This window comes from Leptonychotes weddellii, chromosome 7 (genome assembly GCF_054177405.1).
Source record: "Leptonychotes weddellii isolate Sample4059 chromosome 7, ASM5417740v2, whole genome shotgun sequence".
NCBI lineage: Eukaryota > Metazoa > Chordata > Mammalia > Carnivora > Phocidae > Leptonychotes > Leptonychotes weddellii.
In genome coordinates this window covers 125,696,992-125,718,259 of record NC_138375.1, presented here as the reverse complement: position 1 = coordinate 125,718,259, position 21,268 = coordinate 125,696,992, and the positions used below count along the sequence as shown (strand labels likewise).

Genomic DNA, 21,268 nt, shown 5'->3' with positions numbered 1-21,268 from the left:
CATATATCTCCATATTTGTATTCTCAGTATCTAGCATATGGCCCGGCACATGGCGAATATTTATGATTAATGAGTGAAAACTTTAAGAATAGGATGACTTTATGGTTTTGTGGGATTTTAAAAAACTAATACCTTTCCCCCTCATTTTTATTATTCTAAAAACACATACTCATAAAACAGTGTAGTTTAAGTTCTAACGGGCTTTGAATCTTTATTTCTTCTTGTTTTTGCCTCATTACTTTTCCTCTTTCTGTTGGATCATTCCTACAGATGTGTAAATTAACCGTGGTATTTAGCCTTCCTTTTAATCTACATCTCCATGTCCATTCACCCTTTTTCATCCCTCTGCCACCAATCTATTCTAAACCACTATCATTTCTCAGCTGAGGAGTATCTTTTCTTGGGGGAAGGGGCCGTATTGATTCTTTACTGGTATTTCTGCTTCTACTATTTTCTCCTCCAGTCTTTTCTCCAAGTAGCAGTATGAGTCTTATTCCCAACCATCTCCTCAGCCTTATTTCACGCCACTGGCTCATGTTCACCACCTCACACAACTGACTTGTTGATAAATCCTTAACACATTAGACTACTTCCATATAATATCTTTTCACTGGCTGTCCTCAGCCATGGGGTTCTTGGCCTACTTGCCTCCAAAATTTTGCATTTTCTTCGACCTTTAGCTCCTCGCTAAACACTTTCATATTGGAGGCTGTTCTGTCTACCCCAAGTTGTTCTGTTTACTTTCTTCACTTTGAATAGTTTGTAATTATTTTGTCTATTTCCTTTTTATCACCTTTCAATCTCATAGGCAATAGACTCCATCCTGGTAAGGACCATGATTATCTTGTTTTCCATTGTGTATTCTAAGTAGAAAAGTTAGATGCTCAATAAACATCTGATGAAAATGTGAATAATAATGCTGAAACATTCTCTCAAACAAAATGATACACAGTTTTAAGAATATGTGCTTTATGGAAATAATTGTATATATTTTTGCTCACCTTTCCAAATATGCCTTTAATGCAAATTTAAGAAATCATGTAGTTTCCAAAAAATAAAAAAAAGACGCATTATTGTATAACATTTATATTGGCTTTTATTTGGGAAATAATGAATTTTTAACTTAGGAGAAAGCTATACGGATTAAATATTTCCATTTAGTTTAAAGTATTTTTGCAAGTACAAAACAGTTGATTTACTTAGCTTAGTTCAAAGTTTTTCAAGGTTTCCGTTAACTTAAAATACTTACTAGCCAAGCCTAGAATTCAAGAAAGCCGTTAAAATGTTAACATGTCAATTCTCACTCTGTGCCAACTGAATAGATGCATAAAGTTTTGAATATTCTCCTCATACATACTGAGGTGAAATATAAGAAGGAAACATGTTGAATGTATACTACATACCCAGTTACTGTGTCTCTGCCATTGGAGTGCTTGTGGTCCACAGCAATTGATAAGGTCTCAAATGATGTCAGAAGCAATTTATTTTAAAGCGGGGGTTTGCAGACTGTGGCCTGTGGCTTATGTTCAGCCCTCCAGGTAAGAATTGTTTTCACATTTTGAAGGCATTATAAAAAAGAAAAACAAAGAAAGATAGGAGACAGAGATTGAATGTAATCTGCAAACCCTAAAATATTTACTCTATCGCCCTTTACAGGAAAAAAAAAATTGCCAACCTATCTTGAGAAGCAAAATTGAGGAAATATAAGAGAACAAAATGGAACAGATGAATCTAATGTAGATAAGAGCACATTTTGGAATGGAATACTCACAGCTGAAGGTTTGATTTTTTTTGGCTCTTTTAAATTATGAAATTTTGGTCATTTTCTTTTTCTTCCAAATTACCTCTGTGGGTAAGATAGCTAGAGGGACTTCAGAAATGACTTTAGATGTTTCAAGAGTTGTCTTGGATTTTAACAAACAATATGTTCCAATTTCCCAGACAGAAGAAAAACTGAAGAATATTACTTGGTATACATTATTATACTGGGCAGGATTTTGTCTCGTACCACACTTTTTACTATGCAGTGGACTTAAAACCTTATTAAAATACTAGTGCCAATTACCCTAATGTTCTTTCTCCTCTTTTTTTTTTTTTTAAAGACAGATTTAGTGACATGTAATTGACATGCAATGAATCAAACATTTTAAGCTATTTTAAATAAGTTTGATAACTTTTGACACATACACCATGAAACTATCACCATAGTCAAGATAATGATCATATTCTTTACCTCCAACCATGAAAAGTGAAAAGTACCTATTGTAAACCCTAGAGAAACTATTAAAAAATTAAAAGAAGTATAGGTAATAAACCAAAAGCAGACATTAAATGAGATACTAACACTCAAGTAATCCAAAAGGCAAAAAAAGAGAAAAATAAGGAAGAGAGAACAAATATAAAATTTAGAAAATAGCAAGATTGTAGATTTAAACCAACCATATTAATAAATATTATAAATATAAATAGTATAAACTCTCCAGTTTTAAGGCAGCAAACGTAAGAGTAAATAAGTCTAGATATAACTATATACTTTGAAAAAATTAACATAAATATAAATACAGAGATGAGTTGAAAAGATGGAGAGTCACCATGTGAACATTAAACTTAACCTGGACTTGCTCTGTTATTATCATAGTAAATTTCATGACAAGGGGTATTAGCAGAGATAGAGACATGTCATAGTGATGAGTCAATTTATCAAAACCTAAAAATCCTACATATATGTAACAACCTAAAAATAGGTGTTTCAAAATACATGAAACATCTATTGACAGAAGTGAAAAGAAACATAGACAAATGAACAATTACAGTTAGATTCAACATCCTCATCCTAGAAAATGATAGAAAAGTAATCTATAAGTTATTAGGGAGAAAAGAATATTTGAATGACACTGTCATGAACCAACCTGACTTAGTTGATATATGTAAAGCACTCCACTCAACAGCAGAACATAAATGCTTTTCAAGCAGGCATGAAACATGCACCAAGATAGACCATACTCTGGGCCACAAAACAAGTCTTAACACATTTAAGTGAATGAAATATTAAGTTGTATTTCTATACGTGGGCAATAAACAACTAAAAAAATAAAATGAACAAAATAATCACATTTACAATAGCATCCTACAACATGAAATATTTTGGGATGAGTTTAACAAAAAATGCATACCCTAGAGACATAAGTACTGAAAACTAGAAAATATTTTGTGATTGTTGATGTGATCGATGTGTAGGGAGCCAGCCTGTGGAATGCTTTAAAGAGCTGGTGTACTGTATGTCCCATAAGCCCAGCAACCTGTGCTTTTTACATGGAAAAACTCCTATCAGGATCTACGTACTGTAAGTTGATGGATTTCTGTTTCATTTCTGCCATGCACTCCTACCTATCTCCTCTTTTTAGGGTGTAGCCTAAAGTTTACTCAGAAGCTCTAGATCTTATCAAGAGAGCCGAGTCAGATATCAGTCATTTTGTGATTATATCTGCCGTTTTTCCCTCCTCTCATTCAGTATCTTCCACAAACTTCTTGTGAACATACTATGTTTCAGGAACTGTAGGTTTTATAATAAGGATTTAGAAAAAAAAATAGATTACTGCCCATGTATGATCACAGTTTTGTAGGAAGGCCTACACAAACTATTAATTTACATATAACCTGCCCTAGTAGTTTTAGAAGTTCTCCTGATGTCAGTCTGTTGTTCACATATTTCAGTGTCTTACTGCACACTTACTGAGCTCTGAGTGTTTGTTTTTGTTTTTTTTTTTGACTAACTGCCTGGATTCTTTCTGACCACTTTCTTTCTCTGACTTTTGATCCCATGTTGGTTTTTGCACCTGGCTGTTAAGTTATATTCGAATTTTAAACCCGTTTTTGGAAGCCCTCCCTGAATTTGGCTGACTGTCATCCTTTGGTTATGCTCAGGTTTCACCCATTTCTTCTAGTTTTGGTTTAAGAGTATGTAACTCCTCACTTTGGTGTTAAAACTGAAGACAAGGTTATTTTATTTTTTTATAAAACATTTTGTTTAGCCATGTCAGTACATTGAAGAGTATGTAATAATCTATTAAAAAAATGTTCATTTTAATTCCAGGAGTTTCTCTCTCATGAAATATTTTGTGCGCTCTGTATTTCATGAAAATCAGTGTTTTCTCTTCTGAAAACCTTGCAGCCTGACTGCTGAACACAGTTTAAAAGCCATCAGGAGGCTTGTAGGCTGGGAGTGGGTGCTTGGTCGTTAAGGCTTTATTGATTTTACAAGTTAAAGAATGACCGAGTCTTTCTTTTTTTTCCTCCCAAGGAATCCTATATTCTGTCTTTCTGGACACAAACAGTACCATAGAAAGGCAATAGAATGGGAGTGTCTGGCATAGTTAACACCACCAGGAGCTTTAAGAAATCTTTGGGGAATTATACTCTGTGGAGGCTTCATAATACAGTGTTTAGACTGGTTGTCTAGACAGTAGGAAATGAAAATCTGGCAGCCTCAGCTCTGTAATACATTTGGTGAATATTGAGTTACGGTGTAGTCATGGGCTCCTTAATATGTATGAGGAAAGCTAAGGTAGAGCTAGCTTGCACCACATTTGCCTGGTGACTCACACTGCCGAAATCAGGATCCACAGCTTCTGGCTTTATCTAATACCCAGAAGATTGTATTATGCCCATATTACCAGATAGCACTGAATTATTTTGTTCAGAAACTCTTACTGTCATGAGGCTTCAATAATCAAATATGTTTAATTTTTTAAGCCATAAAACTTTTTTCTTTTCATAAATGGAATTGAGATTATCTAAATATAGGTGGGGTATTTTTCATTTGGGTTGTAGCAAATAATGGCTTTTTATGTCTTTGTTTTGTGGAGCCTATAACAGTAAAAGTCAGTGGCTCAGCTACTCAGTGGTACAGAGATATGTGAAGATGTGAGATACGTTCTTACTGGATGCCAGGGGAATGCTTATAAACTCATGTGTGCTTTTCTTTTGAGGTACTATTTTATGAAAAAATGGCTTTTACTTTTTAAATTCAAGGGAATTTGATCTATGTCTATTCTGGGGAGGAAGTATTAAAAAATAAAATTCTATCAGTGAATAATCACCCTCTTGGCTGGTGGATTCTGGAGGCATAAATATTTTTTTAGTAGTGTGACAGCTATATTTTTGTAATGGAATTTAGCTTTATTCACCAAATTATTGACTTTTCTTTAATTTTCTCTGTATAACAGATAATTTGTGTGTACTTTCTCCTAAAGTGCATTTTTGCTGTCCCTTTTAACAATATCATATGAAGTTACTGGCCATTCAGAAAACAATTTTCAGATTATTGACCACAATAAATGAGCCAGAAATTTTATATAAATAAAACGTTTCGGACTATGAAACCATTTGAGCCACATCACTGAATAGATTATTTGCCAGTTTGGTATCTTAGCCACAAGAATGATGGGTTGCTGACTAAGTTTTTAGATTGCTGTGTAAGTAACTTCATTTTCTTTGGGTGACTTAAAAATAGAAATCATCTAGGCAGGGGTCTTCTTAAGGCCTGACATCTGAAATGATTACAGTAGACTGAGCAAGGATAATCTGATCCATTTCAGAAAATGTTGGCATTACCCTGGCACAGAGCTGGTTTAGGGATTAAGATAATGATAATGATAGTAGGTTTGATAATTTATTTTGGGTGACCATTCATTCTTGGAATAGTCCTATGAAATAATTAATATTTACATATTTCTTACAGATGGAGAAAATAATATTCTTTTGGGATTCTCACCTTTATCACCCTTCTGATGTATTTTGATTCTAGCTCACCTGAGAGGTAGATGTCACTTCCTGACTCTGGAGGGTTCTGAAAGGGAAAGTGCCTGGAATTGTCTATCAGAGTCTCTGGTGTGCAATTGAAAAAGCTCTCCACATGGTTGATATTTGTATCCTCGTGTCTGAAATTGAATAGCGCTAAGTTTATTTCACTATGTAAGAGCCTACCATTCATCAGTCATGGGGTTGCCTTCAAACAGGTGATGTTACGATTCACCTGCCCTTTCTTTTAAGTAGAGTAGGTGGCTTAGAACATACTAATTAAAAGATGTTTAAAAGCAGGTGCTTGGGTGGCTCAGTTGGTCAAGTGTCAGACTCTTGATTTTGGCTCAGGTCATGATTTCAGGGTCATGAAATGGAACCCCACGTAGGGCTCCATGCTGGACGTGGAGCCTGCTTAGGATTCTCCGTCCCTCTCCCTCTGCCCCTCCCCCATCTCTAAAAAAAAGATGTTTAAAAGCAACTATTTCATCGTCTAATAAAATCTTACCTAAAAATTTAAGAGGAAAATTATACATTGTAAAGTAAGTCTAATGGATTTTATTATTTGCCCAAAAATACAAGGGCCAGCTATGTCAGGCACAGATAAAATAAAACTAAATAAGTACAGTCTTTGCACCCAGGAAGCTCAAATGATAGTAAGAAAGATACATTCGTAACCAACCATGTTATAGTGTGGTCGGTTCTACACTTTTTATATATGAAGTAATACAGTAGGACACACAGACTGTCATTTTTATTTTCCTAGCTGTGTATAGACTGAGAGAGACAGGGTGGTAGAGGAACAGGAAGAGCCATGAAGGTCTTCATGGAAGGAGCCCTGTTAGCGTTTTTATATTTTGAATTTTTGGAGTTATGTCTGTACACTCAAATCACTTGATGCTTTTGGGTGAACATGTAAAATACTTCAGTTCATACAATCAATTTAGAGAAGCCATTACTGACTCTGATTCATTCATTCATTTAAAGTGTTTATGGGCAGCACTGAGGATTAAGGACTAAACCAGAGACTATACGTAAATAGAAAACAAAGGAAGATTTTGGCCAAAAGATGATAAATATGAATGTGGACAGGCTGATGTGTGATTTTTTTTTTTTTAGGACATCCCACATAGATGAGTCCAGCAGTGGTGGAATGTGTGTATTAGGGCTTAGAAGATTTATCAGCACATGGTGGTGTAGTGAAAACCCTAAACCTGGATAAAATCATGGTGCAAAGAACACAGACCAATGGCCTCATTCTGGGATCCCAGTGTGAATGTAGAAAACTCAGAAGATATTGGCACCAAATATTCAGAAAGGTAGAAAAATATCTGGGAAACTAAGGCCTTAGAGAATTTTGATAGTAGACCAATTACAAAAATAAAATTCCCAAAATATTCATTGGATTGGATAATATGGATGTCCATGATGACCTAAATCGCAGAGTGACAAGGGAAAGGGAAAGTGCCAGATTGTAGGGGGCTTTCAAATGAATGAAGAGAGCTTGAGAGAAACAGAAATAGGGAATATGGACAACCATTTCAGGAAACATGGAAGAAACAATAGTGCAAGAAAAATAGAACTAGATAGAGAAACACAGCCAGGAATCCCAGAGTGGAGAAACGTGAATTTTGTGTGTGCTGGGGAAAGACCCAGCAGATAGAGAGATGGAAGAGGCAGTGAGAATATTGTTCTTCTCTGTCAGACTTGCTATGTGCTAAATGGCATAGCCTAGCTGGTTTATTTACTGTAGTTAGCAACTTAAAGGGAACACATAACCTTTTTCGAATCTTCTCTCAGCAATGTATTTGTTAATTCTCTGGAGGCTCCCTGTGTTGGGACTGGTTCTGTCTTTGGATGAGCTGTGAGAGGAAGACAGAGACACCTGGCCTGTGGTCTCTCTTGCTTGGGGATTTGTCAGCCTCTGTGGTGTATTCACCAGGGAATGCATGTGAGGAGGACAGACAGTGTCCCCCAGCCCACGGGGGGAGGGCTGTGGCCAGCTGACCAGAGAGAGATGCTACCTTTTTCTTAGCCTCCCCCAGAGAGAACACACACCCCTAACTCAGAAAGATGTTTGAAGTAGGTTTTGTTGTTTGTAAGTGAACAGTCACATCTGCCTCCCAGAGCTATACAAAAGGAGGGGATTGCCAGTTTGGGACCTAACTCAGTCCCATGTGCTTCAAAAAGGGTCAGGTGTGGCGGAAGGGACCCTGACAGTGCAGGCCCTGGGGGTGTGTGCAAACATCTCTACAGTATCACTCCAGTCTCCATGAGTCTGTTTTTGCTGGCTCCCCTTAAATTCTCTGATCCTCATCTTTGGTATCCCAGATCTCCTTCTTCAGAAAACCGTATGCATCCCCATTTCCTGAAGGAATCTGGAACACTTCCTTTTCTAGTATCCTGCAGACCAGGCTTCCTGAAGCATAAACTTTGCTAAGTCTCTGCGTAAAGTATCATTGCAACACTTACACAGAGGTACTTCCCATCTAACTCAAAAAAAATAAATAAAAATAAATAAAAGGAAAAGGAAAGAAAGAAAAAAGCTTGTATGCTGTTGCAAAATCTGAATGAATACGTACTGTGGCTCACTTACTAGGTTGAGGAAATGAGCTCAAGGGTTTACCTGATAATATTTAGTTTATGTGAAAGATCATCTCATATATAAAAGCCCTTTTTAAATCCATGGTTAGAGCAGATGCATTGGACCTTTAAAGATCAGACAAAGCTTCTACAAAGTACTTGCTCTCCACAGCTGGCTGTGCACATTCCCTGTCATCTCCCCACGGTGAGGACACACATTTCAGGTTTGGGAGAGAAGAGCCACTTGAGAATTCACAAAGGGTATGGTAGGGGCAGGACTTACTCCCATGTGCAGGTGTGTGGACGAGTGTGTGCACATTCTCTGTTGGAGTGTGTGCGTGGCTGCACGTGCAGGTCCTGGATGTGTAGGCAGGATCCTCCTAGCTCTAGGCTTCATTGGGGAGATTCAGAATCTTTGCACCTGTCTATGCACTGATGCCTGTGAGTCAGTACAGTTATGTGATTGTGCTATATATAAACGGTGCCCTTAACTTTGACATCCTTATGCAATATACATCTTAAAAAAAAAAGTGTGTCAGTGTGCAGGGAAGAAGTGGAGACGGGTGACTGGGCTCCCAGGAGTGGGAGGAATGTCCACACGTGAAGGCTCTACTTCCGGTTTCTATCAGTACGATCTATCAGTCCTCTTTCAAAATATCTTTGTAATATCTATGTATTTTTCTTTTTTTAAAATACAGCACAATATCATATTGCTTGAAAAATAAAAATACTTTTTCTTTTTATAGCTTTTATTCTACTTATTGATGAAAAAACATCTGACTGTTGTGCTAAGGACCATTTTGATTCGTTCTGAAGACCTACAATTGCTTTTATTATAAAGTGCCACAACGTAATCATTGAATGGCTCTGTTCGAGCCATCTGAGAAGAATGGTGCCTAAAACCCAATTCTTTCCTATGTTTTAGCAGGGAAGAGGGGTTAGTCCAACCAGTTTCATGTAGATCTTTGTAATTTGCAGGTTTTAAAAAAATAAAATGACCAGCTTCGTAGGCAAAGCCTTAATGCCAAGATTTACTGCATGTTCTATAGACCCCAGCTCAGTGTTCTGTGTCATGATGACCCTGTGGCTATTGCTCTCAGAGGGATAGAGCACAGAGATTTTTAATAATCTGGAAACCCAGTTAATGTAGTTTTAATTAAGTGGAACAGAACAGTGTATGCAGTCCCTTCGTTGATACAAAATTTTAATTTAAAATCAGACTGGGAATTGTTCTATATGCTCTGCCACTAAGATGAGTGCAGATAGAACTAATCTTACCACTGGGGAGGTTAATTATGAGGTGTGGCCATGGGGGAGGGTGGAAATGTCTTTCTTCCTCAGACCAGGTAACAGGCTTTTGGGGGCTCTTCCACATGCCTAGAATTGGCGACCAGGACCCAAATGTGCAAATAAGTCTTCCTTCACTCTAAAGAGGTCACAGCAGTTAGAAACTGGGTGTAAAGACTTCTGTGTATGTTCTGAATGAGCAGTAGATGGGTGCTCCTGTGACCCCACCACTTCCGTGAGTGTATTTAGGAGGAGGAGGGGGCTTGATTTCAGGGAAAAGGACTTAGGGAAAGATTTGTGAGTCTGTGCCCTGGAGAGGATTATTGCTGAGAGATTTTTTTCTCCAATCCATAGAAGGGCAGATGGTTCTTTGCTTTCCTTGAAGCCGATTGGGAAAACAGAATACTTGGAAAACTGGTTCTAAACATTTGGGGACTTCTGAAAGAAGGGGAAGTTAGGATGTGATTTCTCTTTGAGAGTATGCTTAGATCTGGCCCAGTTCCAAGGGGAGCGAGGACAGAGAATGGAGGGAGATGGCAGAGGGATTGGTTGTGATTCACGCTTAGTTTCCCCAGGCAGCAGATGGAAGGAAACAGCTCAGATGAGTCCTGGTGCCAGGATCCCACCCAAGTGGACTGCTCACTGGAGAAACAACCCCAGTGGAGAGGGGCTATATGTGACCAGCCACAAATGGGAGAGTTTAAGCTGGATCCACATAGCCCATGTCAGGAAATTTTGTCGGTCTGCCATCTCCTAGTGCATTTCAGGGCAGCCCACCGTGCTTCCCATGAGGAGCTTGTATTTGAGTGCTGGCTGTACAGAGGACATGTCCTAAGACCAATGGCCTCCTAAGAGCAGTAGTCTGAAACCAAGTAGAGAGACTTCCACCCTTTCTCATCCTTCCTGTTCTCAACCACCTAGAAAAGCAAGCATCTGGAAAAAGGACCATGAATGTTGTAGAGTTTTTCCTTGGATATGAGATTAGAAGTTTTAAACAGATTACACTTTTTTTTTTTTTTTTTTAACCTAACGTTAACTAGCAAGCTGGGCTCAGAATTCCATGGAGGATGGGTAGTATATTTCAGTAGGATCCAAAAGCAAGGTTGAAAGGAGAAAATGGGAACTTACCCACTTTACGTTTATGCAAAAGATTGAGACAAGTAAACCAATCTAGCAGTGATCTGAAGACTGCAGGTTTGGAAACTTTTAATGCCTGCAGTAGAAATTGTCCTCTTACTTTAAATAGTGAAGAATCACAATGCCTTCTACACTTTCAGAAGCACAGCTCAATACCTTAATAGAGAAACTGCCAAAAGATTTTCTTCCCTTATTCTACTTAGGTCTGTACACACGAAGTGCTCTGCATGGAAATACATGACTTGATTCCGATTGGAATCTATAGTTCCTCAGTTTGGCAGGCTCAGGGAAGGAAGGATATGTTATGAGACACCATGGAATCATTGGTACCCTATAATTCTTCGTGAACTTGGGTATATCTCCCAAAAATCCTTTATACTTGGGTCAGAAGCCTGTGTATTTTCTTAGGGAACTCGTGGGAACCAATTCTCTTATTTAAATATCATTATGAGAGAATGGAAGACCCAAAAGGCTTATAGGTAGTAGGTAGCCCTGCTCTAGATTGGGGTGGAGTGGGAAGGAAGGAATCTATGACAGTTAACCGTCCTGGGCATAGCCTGTGGAGCCCAATTTTCTCAGCGATCCAGCATTCCAGTTTAAATATAAGTTTGTGCAGAGATTGATGGCGTACTGGGTTTGCTTCAGGATTTTGTATATCCACAGTTCTTTAAGGGAACCAACAATGTCTTAGGGGTTCCAGCACACACTTCAGTGAGTGTCGATGGTTACCCGTGGTTATGGATTCTGTAGCAGATAGGCATATTATCCCTCATCGTATCACTGATGTGTAGAACACCAGGCTCCTTACACAAGCCCAAATAGGTAAAGGTCATAGGAGGTCTTCTCTCTTTAAAATGGAGTGGTTTGTCATTTTTACTTTTAGTGATAATGCTTTTCTAAAAATAATTTAAATAGCCCCGGGTAATTCAGTTTGTATCTTCACAATGGGCAGGTACACAGTGTACATTCTAGAGCTCAATTCATCTGCTTCAGATTAGATTGCATTTCAGGAGACATGCCTCAAGGCTTATTACCATTACAAACAGACTTCAAATGATGATCTAAATTATTTATTGTGTGTGAAGCTGCAGATGGAGGTCTTAACAGCTTTAAGGAGGCAAAAAAAAAAAAAAATTATGTACCTTCTCTAAAAGGCTTAGAATCTGAAGACAATGATTGAAATTAGTTCCCACCAGAAGTAAAGGGGAAGGGATGTAAATGTCTGTTACGGATGGATTTATTGAGCAGTGGATTTATGGAGAGCGTCGATCCTTGAATGTCAATCAGGAAAGGACCTTGTTGCCGTAGAGATTTCTATGCATGTTTTTAATGTAGAGTTCAGTGGAAATAAAACAAAAAACAAAGGCTTTTGTTCTTTCGTTGGTTTACTTAGATCAGAAAATAATGTAAGACCCCATATATAAGGAGAATCTGAGAGCTGAGGTGGTTTGCAGAGCAGAGGTCAGCACCCACATCATGTCAGCAGTGTTTCCTAAAATGATGACAAATATCAAAGTGCAGCCTGTATAATATGCTCAGATAGTTCTAATGAAAATCACAATTTTATCATTATTTGAAAGACAGGAGAGTACACTGATCTACTTTTGTCCGTAGGTTTTAATCATGGTACCAACCCAGTTATTGCTCCTGGAATTGAGAAGGATCAGAAAGGAAAACATACAGTTCCTGTGTGTATTTTTGTGTTTAATTCCCCCTCCCCCCCTTTTTTTGCCTCCGCTGTGAGACTCTGGAAAGCAAGTTTAGGATATTTCATCTTCTTATGCTACTGTTCTTATTATTACTTAAAATACTGCATTAAGTCTATTTCCCGGAGGTGCTGTGCAAACAGCCACCTCTAGTCTATCAAAGTGCCCAGACTTGTAGGAATTAACCATTTAAGAGCCTTAAAGGCTCTATTTGTATATTTTGTTAAATGGGTAACATTTCAGTCACTTGGAATCTGCTTCCTTTACTTTGAGCTAAATTTTTCTTTACATCTCGGACGTTCTTTATCATGCATGGATCTGAAGAGGCCCACTGACTTTCCCTGTGTCAGGATCCTTTGTATAATTTTTAATAAGCGCACATCTCACTGAATCCCCAAAGTGCCTTTTACCATCAACTTTCTTCATATTGACGGTCCCACATAATAACTCAGGCACTGAATTTATTCCACCTGCCAAATGAAGCGTGTCTCTTCACAACTGTCCGACTCCACAAAAGCTTGCTGAGCAAGTGGCAGCAAAAACTTCATGGGATAATGATGTAGATCATTTCAGTTGATACTTGTTCTTTTTCTTCTTCTTTTTCCACCTTCCTCCTTCTGGACTGGGACTCAGTATAGACAGTAACTCCCAGTCTTCAACTCCTGCTTCTCCTCTTAGCTCCTTTCACAGGGGACCTGTTAACCAAAATGCGAACATACACTGATAAAGCAAGAGACAGTAACTCTCATGTTAGAAAGTGGCAAACATAAATATTTTAAAATAAACCATTTTAAAGCTTCATCTACTATTGTTTTCTTCATGTTTGCCATTTACTCTTTCCTTCACTTTTTTTTTTTTTTTTTTTTTTTTTAAAGATTTTATTTATTTATTTGAGAGAGAGAATGAGACAGAGAGCATGAGAGGGGGGAGGGTCAGAGGGAGAAGCAGACTCCCTGCCGAGCAGGGAGCCCGATGCGGGACTCGATCCAGGGACTCCAGGATCATGACCTGAGCCGAAGGCAGCCGCTTAACCGACTGAGCCACCCAGGCGCCCCTCCTTCACTTTTATAGAATGCTGGATTTTTCACAAGGTTTTGGGGGAACCTTTCATTAGCGTCTGGAGAACCTAAGCAGTTTATTTACCGTAACTTGTAATACGATGCTCTCCTATTTCATGGTATTAGTTTCTTTTGATTATTTTATAGAGAATACTTGATGTTTTACACAGAGGTTTTACCCAGATAGATCTTTGTCATTAAGTATTTAAAACTTTTTTTTTTAACTGATGAAATCTGGACTTTTTCCTTCATTCGCTCAGTTGCAGCCATTTGTTTATCGGGCGCGAGTGTGGTCACCAGAATCTGCTTAGGTTTGGGAGGGATCGGGAAGGACTCAGTGGTATCTGCCCCCAAGAGCACAGAGTCTAGGGACAGATGGCAATGGTACAGGGCAGTTACAGCAGGATCAGTATTACAGTGAAGTTAAGCAGCACATTTTCTAGAATCGGGAAGGGAAGATACTGCTTTCACACAGAGCATCTGGGGAGTGAGCTCAGATGAAATGGAAGAATTTTCTGGGAGAAGAAGGGGTTTGGGACAGTCTAAAAGAAAGGCAGTGGGGACAACACCTAGAAGCAGTTACTTTATTGACACTAACTTGGAATTGGTTTGGATGGTCTCAGCATTAACTCAGTTTCTCAAAATGAAATACTTGGGGTGATTCCCACCTTGAGTTGAAGGGCAGATGGCAGGAGATAACAGAGAGAACAGTACATGAGTACTTAAAGCTCATCTGGTGCCCATACATTTTATCTCTTCTAGTCTTCACTCTTGCAGTTTCTCTACGTTAAGTATTTGTATACAACTTCTGCAGACAAAGGAATGAGTTTAAGAGATTAAATTTAATAAATGCTCATTAGCAGCCATTCCCTAAGCATTTGCTAAGTCTTAGCCCATACAGTTTCTGCCATACTAGTAAAAGACATTGTTTTCTAGGGGAAAGAATTTTTGGCTTGTCCTCAAGTAGGTGGAAAGCAAGTGCTAGCATGATTAGCCCTTAGACTGAGAAACAAATTGTAACAGCCAGCTCTGTGGATAATGGTGGAGGAACAGACAGGGATTAACAGATAAAAGGCCCTTCTAATAGACATGGCAGAAGATAATAACTGTCCTAAAGAGGGAAGAACATGTGATTCTCTTTGCAGAGTGGAATGGAGAGATACGAAGCAGATTTATTTATTTATTTATTTTTTTTTTAAAGATTTTATTTATTTATTTGACAGAGAGAGACATAGCGAGAGAGGGAACACAAGCAGGGGGAGTGGGAGAGGGATAAGCAGGCTTCCCGCGGAGCAGGGAGCCCCGTGTGGGGCTCGATTCCAGGACCCCGGGACCATGACCTGAGCCGAAGGCAGACGCCCAACGACTGAGCCACCCAGGCGCCCTACGAAGCAGATTTAAAAGAAAGCATGTGGAGAAGGGAAATCTTTGATGTAGTGAACACCTTGTATGTGTCAGATACTTGATTTATATATGTATATTGTGCTGCTTGAATCCCCACAGTAAAGCCTATTCCTTTATTTGCTCAATCAAGAAATGTTTGTGATATCCTGTAAGGATCAAGAAGTATGAGTGAATTAAAACAGGTTCTACTGTCAAGCGATGTGTAGTCTAATCTAGGGTATTGTTGTGTCTCTCTCTCAGATGTGTAAAGATCAAATCAGAGAGATTATCTCCTCCAGATTTACACCATATCTTAGCCTTCCATTGCCACATCTGTCTGCTGACGCCTTTCTCACATCTGTACCGGGAGAATCTAGCATCTCTGCTCGTTTCTGGTAGGTCAGCGTTGTATACAGCTTCAAGGAGTCAGAGCAGCAGATAGGACTTGCCCCAGATGTTGTCAGACACTATGAGTTTGTGAGTGAGTGGACTCAAGATAGATCCTTCCTTGTCTGATCTGATATTCTGCTTCACGCTCCGGTCCAACTCTGTACGATCCTCTCATATGTGTATTCCCCTTGGTTCCTGCCTATATGACTTAGTCAAGTATTCAGATTTCTTTGGCATGTAAGCTATTTTTTTCCCGGAGAAGGGGCTTTATTTTACCACTTCAGCTATGCAAAGACATGACATTATTTGCCTAGGGGCAATGAGGAGAGCTGGGGCAGATCTAGAAGAAAACAAATATTGTCATCAGAGGCTTCAGCTTCATCTGAAGCCATTTCATGATTTCCAGTCAGGAACATGTTGATCAGGGAATGAAATGAGGCTACTCCTACTAAGGCATAAGAGTCAGAGAATTTGAGGATTCAAGATTTTCATGCTCATCTAACAATCCCATTTTAGATTACTTAGTTTTCTCCTTTTCCTATCAAGGATCTGAATTTGACAAATGACTGAATTGAAATGATGCTTTCAGTACCCTCTGCAATTTTTTTTTTTTTTAAGATTTTATTTACTTATTTTTTATTTGACAGAGAGAGACACAGCGACAGAGGGAACACAAGCAGAGGGAGCAGGAGAGGGAGAAGCAGGCTTCCTGCCGAGCAGGGAGCCTGATGTGGGGCTCGATCCCAGGACCCTGGGATCATGACCTGAGCCGAAGGCAGACACTTAACAATTGAGCCACCCTCCAGGCACCCATCCCCTCTGCAATTCTGTTGTGACTTTTTAATATCTTGGTCTGATTTTCAGCACATTCGGTACTTCAAGAGATGAGAGTCTCCTTAAAAAGCTGAAATCCCTCTGGCTTTCAGATCATACCCTCGGTTAGCAAATGGCTTCCATGAGCCTTTTTTTCGCTACCCCCAGTATTTCCAGTTCCATTAATAGAAACCAGCCTACCCCACAATTCTTAAAATTGGTGATAATTTTAATGATTATGTAGCCACTACCTGTAAGTTGTAATCACAACCCCAGGAGTGGGGTCCATTATTGTCAACTTGTGAGTAAATGGGCCGAGGCTTGGCTTAGTCATGTCAGTCATCTACTGAACCCTCATCTCTAAATCAAGGGTGTGTAAAGGGAGAGAAGAGTGGAAGTATGATTTGGAAATTCTGTATAGTTGACATTGGATTTTTGGCTTTTACCCTGTCATAGATTGAAAGCATCAGGATGCTTTGGAGAAACTTAAAGCCTTTCAACTCATATAAGATCCAGGCTCTGTAGACTGTTTACTTCTATATTATATGACCTGCTCCATCAGTAGAAAAAATGAGTGTTTCACATAAACCAGACCAAATTGCTGGTACCCTCTACTGGCTCTTGCATCTTCTTGCCCATTCTTTAACATCTCTGTTGGAATGCTCATGGTTTCATGTTTCCACACCACTTAATCCATTTCCAGTAGCCCATGACAGCAACCAGAATCCATAGTGGGGAACATGTTGGGCCCCATCTGCACCAAAAGCAGTGTCAATACTGGAAAGAAAGGCCTTGACGGCAGCCATGGTAATTCTGAGAGCTCTTCACATACCTCACATTCCTTCCAGGGAGAGGCAGGAAAGAAAGCTCTGGAACACATGCCAGGGAAGGGGTTGTTCAACCAAACCGGACCCTTTACTTGAGTTGAAATCCCCTGAGAATCCCAAAAGGGGAGTTGATAAGTCCAGCCATTTTTTTTCCTGGTGAAATTGCACAGAACCAATCTAAGCTGTTCCTCGACTTCTTTTATTTTCATTTGTTCTCCCCATCACTAAGTTCTTGGCTCTGGGATTTATGACTGTTATTCTCTGGTCCTTTTGAATAGGCCCTGCCCAGCAGGTGAAGCTCCATTCTTTGCTCTCAGATTTCCACTCTGCTCCTCATATTGATCCTGACAGTCCAGCAAGGTCACTCATTGACTCAGCCAGCATCTGGCTCTGTCACCCAGCATTCGGCAGGGTAGAAGGAAATTGGGTAGGCAACAGAAAATATTTCAAAGAATGACAGTTAAATGGAGACTGAAAAACACTCTCCTCATATTTCAGTTTACAGTAGGTGATCTGCTCTAAGAAGGCTAAAAGACCAGTAGTTTGGCTATGCAACAGATGCAAGTGGGAAGTAGGCTTAGTGTTTTACTTGGCTTTAAAGCGTTTTAAAGCTTGAAAGCAAGGACATGCTGCATGTATGCCAGTTACAGAACAGTTACGGTAGGCTGCCTTCCTTCTTAATGCCCAACCTTTTATCAGTACAGCTTGGAAACGACGTTACTCTCCAGAACACACCAGAAGCATTTCAAGTATAACATTCTCTAAAGGCCATTGGATTCGTGAGATTTTGGGCTCAGAGAGGATGAACCCAAAGAAAGTTCTGGCTCAGAGATTTTGCCCATGAAGCTGATAATATTTTTAATTACTGGAGTTCTGTAACCTAAAAAAAAAAAAAAAAAATCCAAAGAGAGGAAAGGGATAAAGATGGAATAATCTTATCTTTGGAAGTGGCCTATTTTGCTCTGGAGGGATGTGTATTTCGTTGACCACGTACTGCAAAATGCGGGATTTCCCATAGATAACACAGTTCCCAGAAGCACATGCATACAGCTCTCTTCAGCCCTCTTTCAGCATATAAATATGTCATTTTATAATGACACGTCATTCAGTTTTTCAGCTTTTGGAATCCAGTGATTTTAGTGCCATCAATTTCAGTAACATGTTGCGATGAGGAAGAGGGAAAGCTTTGGATCCTAAAGAGAATGGTTCAATTATTGAATAAGTAGTTTAACATAAAGTTTATTTGTAGGTGAAGATGTTTCTGTGCTTATTCTTTTGGGGACTCATTGTTTTAGCCAGATGAAACCGTCAGAAATTAGATCTATCTGCAGTTACATCTTCCAGTAGTAATTGTTCTTTTCCCCCACTCCCTTGGGATACGAACAGTAGTTCCTGTCTAGGAACATTTCTCCCTGCAATGAAGAATATAAAGAAAAAGCATGCCGTGTATGTGCCACTTAATCCCTAGGGAAGTTATTTGGACTCTCTGGACTTCAGTTTCTTCAGCTGTAAAATGGGGACTAGTAATAACCTTAACATAGGGTTACTAAGAGAAAAATATAAGTAGCACATGAAGAATACCTGGCATAGTGCGTAGACTGCAGTTCAGACTAACAACATTTCAGTTCGTATATTCTGGGTATAAAAACCACAATACATTTACCCCAAGTAATGTATTATGTAATGTGTTATGCAGATGTCTTATCTTCTGGAAGCTTCACCTCTGATTTTAGTATTTACTTTGAAGTGGGTAGATGTTTTGTCTTTCTTAGTATGCTAACTTTGGTCATTTAAACCTATATGGAAAATAAACATATTTGTCTTTACCAAGTATAGTTCTACTTAGATATTTTTAGTTGAGTCCAATCTAAGATATTTTTAGTTAAATCATTCTCTTTTTATCTTAGTTTTTCAATTAAGTATGTATTTGTTAATTTTCTAAATTGGAGGTGCATATCAAGAAAACCATCTTTCTTATTTCTTTAAGTCATCTCTGTACTCAACGTGGGGCCCGAACTCACAACGCGGAAGTCAAAATTCGCATGCTCTACTGACTGAGCCAGCCAGGCGCCCCTCATCTATCCTTTTTTTTTTTTTTTTTTAATCTTTTAAGGTGTTATTTTAAAGCTGCCAATCCTTCTTGGCATTCCCTGTCCCCAGTGTGTATGTAAATGGAGATTACGTTCAGCCTGGTAAGTAAACAGAGTGGCTGTCATGGGAAATATGCGTGGAGGAAATAGGAAAAGCCAGGACGAAAATGCCTTGGAGCAGTACTGAATTCATCCACCAGGTGTCTGTTCACAGGGTCTGGTTTCTTGTACCTGATGTATGTTCTGACTGGGTAGCCATGAGGCCCTGGAAATTGTTAAATATATTAACTATCACTTTTCTCAGGAAGAAATTTGAAGCTTCATTCAGTTTGCGTGGGGTTAGAGATTGACCCAAAAAAGTCTAGAAATAGAGCTGGGAATGAAGATTAGGGTACAGAATAGTAGTAATTTAGGATTCAGTGAAATTTTAATTGTATAAATTTCATGTCCTGTGTCTGATTTTAAAGCCCATGTGTATGCCTACGTTCTAGTTCCTTCGAACCTCAGACAGAAATGCGTTTGGGTGCCGCCTCTCTTGCTCACTTGCTGTATTACCTTGAGTAACTTTCTCTCAGATGACTTTTTCGTGAGCATTTTGAGACTATTGTGATGCTTATTATAATTAAATATCATTGATATATGTGAACTTCTAAAATGGTGGCTATACAGTACTTTTTAGGTAACTCATCCTTGCCCTTGTAACTGACGTTTTATTGAAATGATTCAGTCGTAGTCTACATTGCAAAGAAAACACCTAGCAACATCACCTGCCTCCACAGATTTGTCATTAATCTTCTGAAAATGTATAATTATATACAAAAAGAAAATCTGAAGTTTATTCTTAGAGTCAATTAATTCTGTTTCCACAAATAAACTATAGTCTAATTATATTTTGACAGTTGGGTTTTCAGAATGGATAATTTTAAATACACTTTGTAACTGGAGTCTTCTTAAAGGTTTTTTTTTTTATGAGTTCCTTTTCTGTTTCCATATCTTTAGACTCTTCATTATTTTACTTTTAATGTAAATTAATTTTACTTTTTTCCTAGAATCATCAATTCTGCTAATATTAAACTAGCCGTTAAGGATAATAATAAACATATTTAAATAAAATAAAAGGCATTTTTTAACTTTATTGTTATGTTAATCACCATACATTACATCATTAGTTTTTGATGTAGTGTTCCATTGTTCATTGTTTGCATATAACACCCAGTGCTCCATGCAGAACGTGCCCTCCTTAATATCCATCACCAGACTAACCCATCCTCCCACCGCCCTCCCCTCTAGAACCCTGTTTGTTTTTCAGAGTCCATCGTCTCTCATGGTTCGTCTCCCCCTCCAATTTCCCCCCCTTCATTATTCCCCTCCTGCTATCTTCTTCTTCTTTTTTTTTTTTCTTAACATATATTGCATTCTTTCTTTCAGAGGTACAGATCTGCGATTCAACAGTCTTGCACAATTCACAGTGCTCACCATAGCACATACCCTCCCCAGTGTCTATCACCCGGCCACCCCATCCCTCCCACCCCACCCCCTACTCCAGCAACCCTCAGTTTGTTTCCTGAGATTAAGAATTTCTCATATCAATGAGGTCGTATGATACATGTCTTTCTCTGATTGACTTATTTCGCTCAGCATAACACTCTCCAGTCCATCCACGTTGTTGCAAATGGCAAGATCTCATTCCCTTTGATGGCTGCATAATATTCCATTGTATATATATACCACATCTTCTTTATCCATTCATCTGTTGATGGACATCCAGGCTCTGGCTATTGTGGACATTGCTGCTATAAATATCGGGGTGCATGTACCCCTTTGGATCCCTACATTTGTATCTTTGGGGTAAATACCCAGTAGTGCAATTCCTGGATCATATGGTAACTCTATTTTCAACTTTTTGAGGAACCTCCATACTGTTTTCCAGAGTGGCTGCACCAGCTTTCATTCCCACCAACAGTGTAGGAGGGTCCCCTTTCTCTGCATCCCCGCCAACATCTGTCATTTCCTGACTAGTTAATTTTAGCCATTTGACTGCTGTGAGATGGTATCTCACTGAGGTTTTGCTTTGGATTTCCCTGATGCCGAGCGATGTTGAGCACTTTTTCATGTGTCTGTTGGCCATTTGGATGTCTTCTTTGGAAAAATGTCTGTTCATGTCTTCTGCCCATTTCTTGATTGGATTCTTTGTT

General features: G+C 38.9%; 1 protein-coding gene across 2 annotated transcripts in view; it reads left to right on the top strand.

The window, feature by feature from the left end:
- The first annotated feature begins 1,376 nt into the window (after positions 1-1,376).
- LOC115937794 (protein FAM170A) overlaps positions 1,377-21,268 on the top strand; it is a 130,313-nt gene continuing 110,421 nt past the window's right edge. For both annotated transcript variants that reach the window (XM_081827196.1, XM_081827199.1), the window contains exon 1: positions 1,377-1,779. The gene's annotated coding sequence lies outside the window, so the exon portion shown is untranslated. The remainder of the gene's footprint in view (positions 1,780-21,268) is intronic.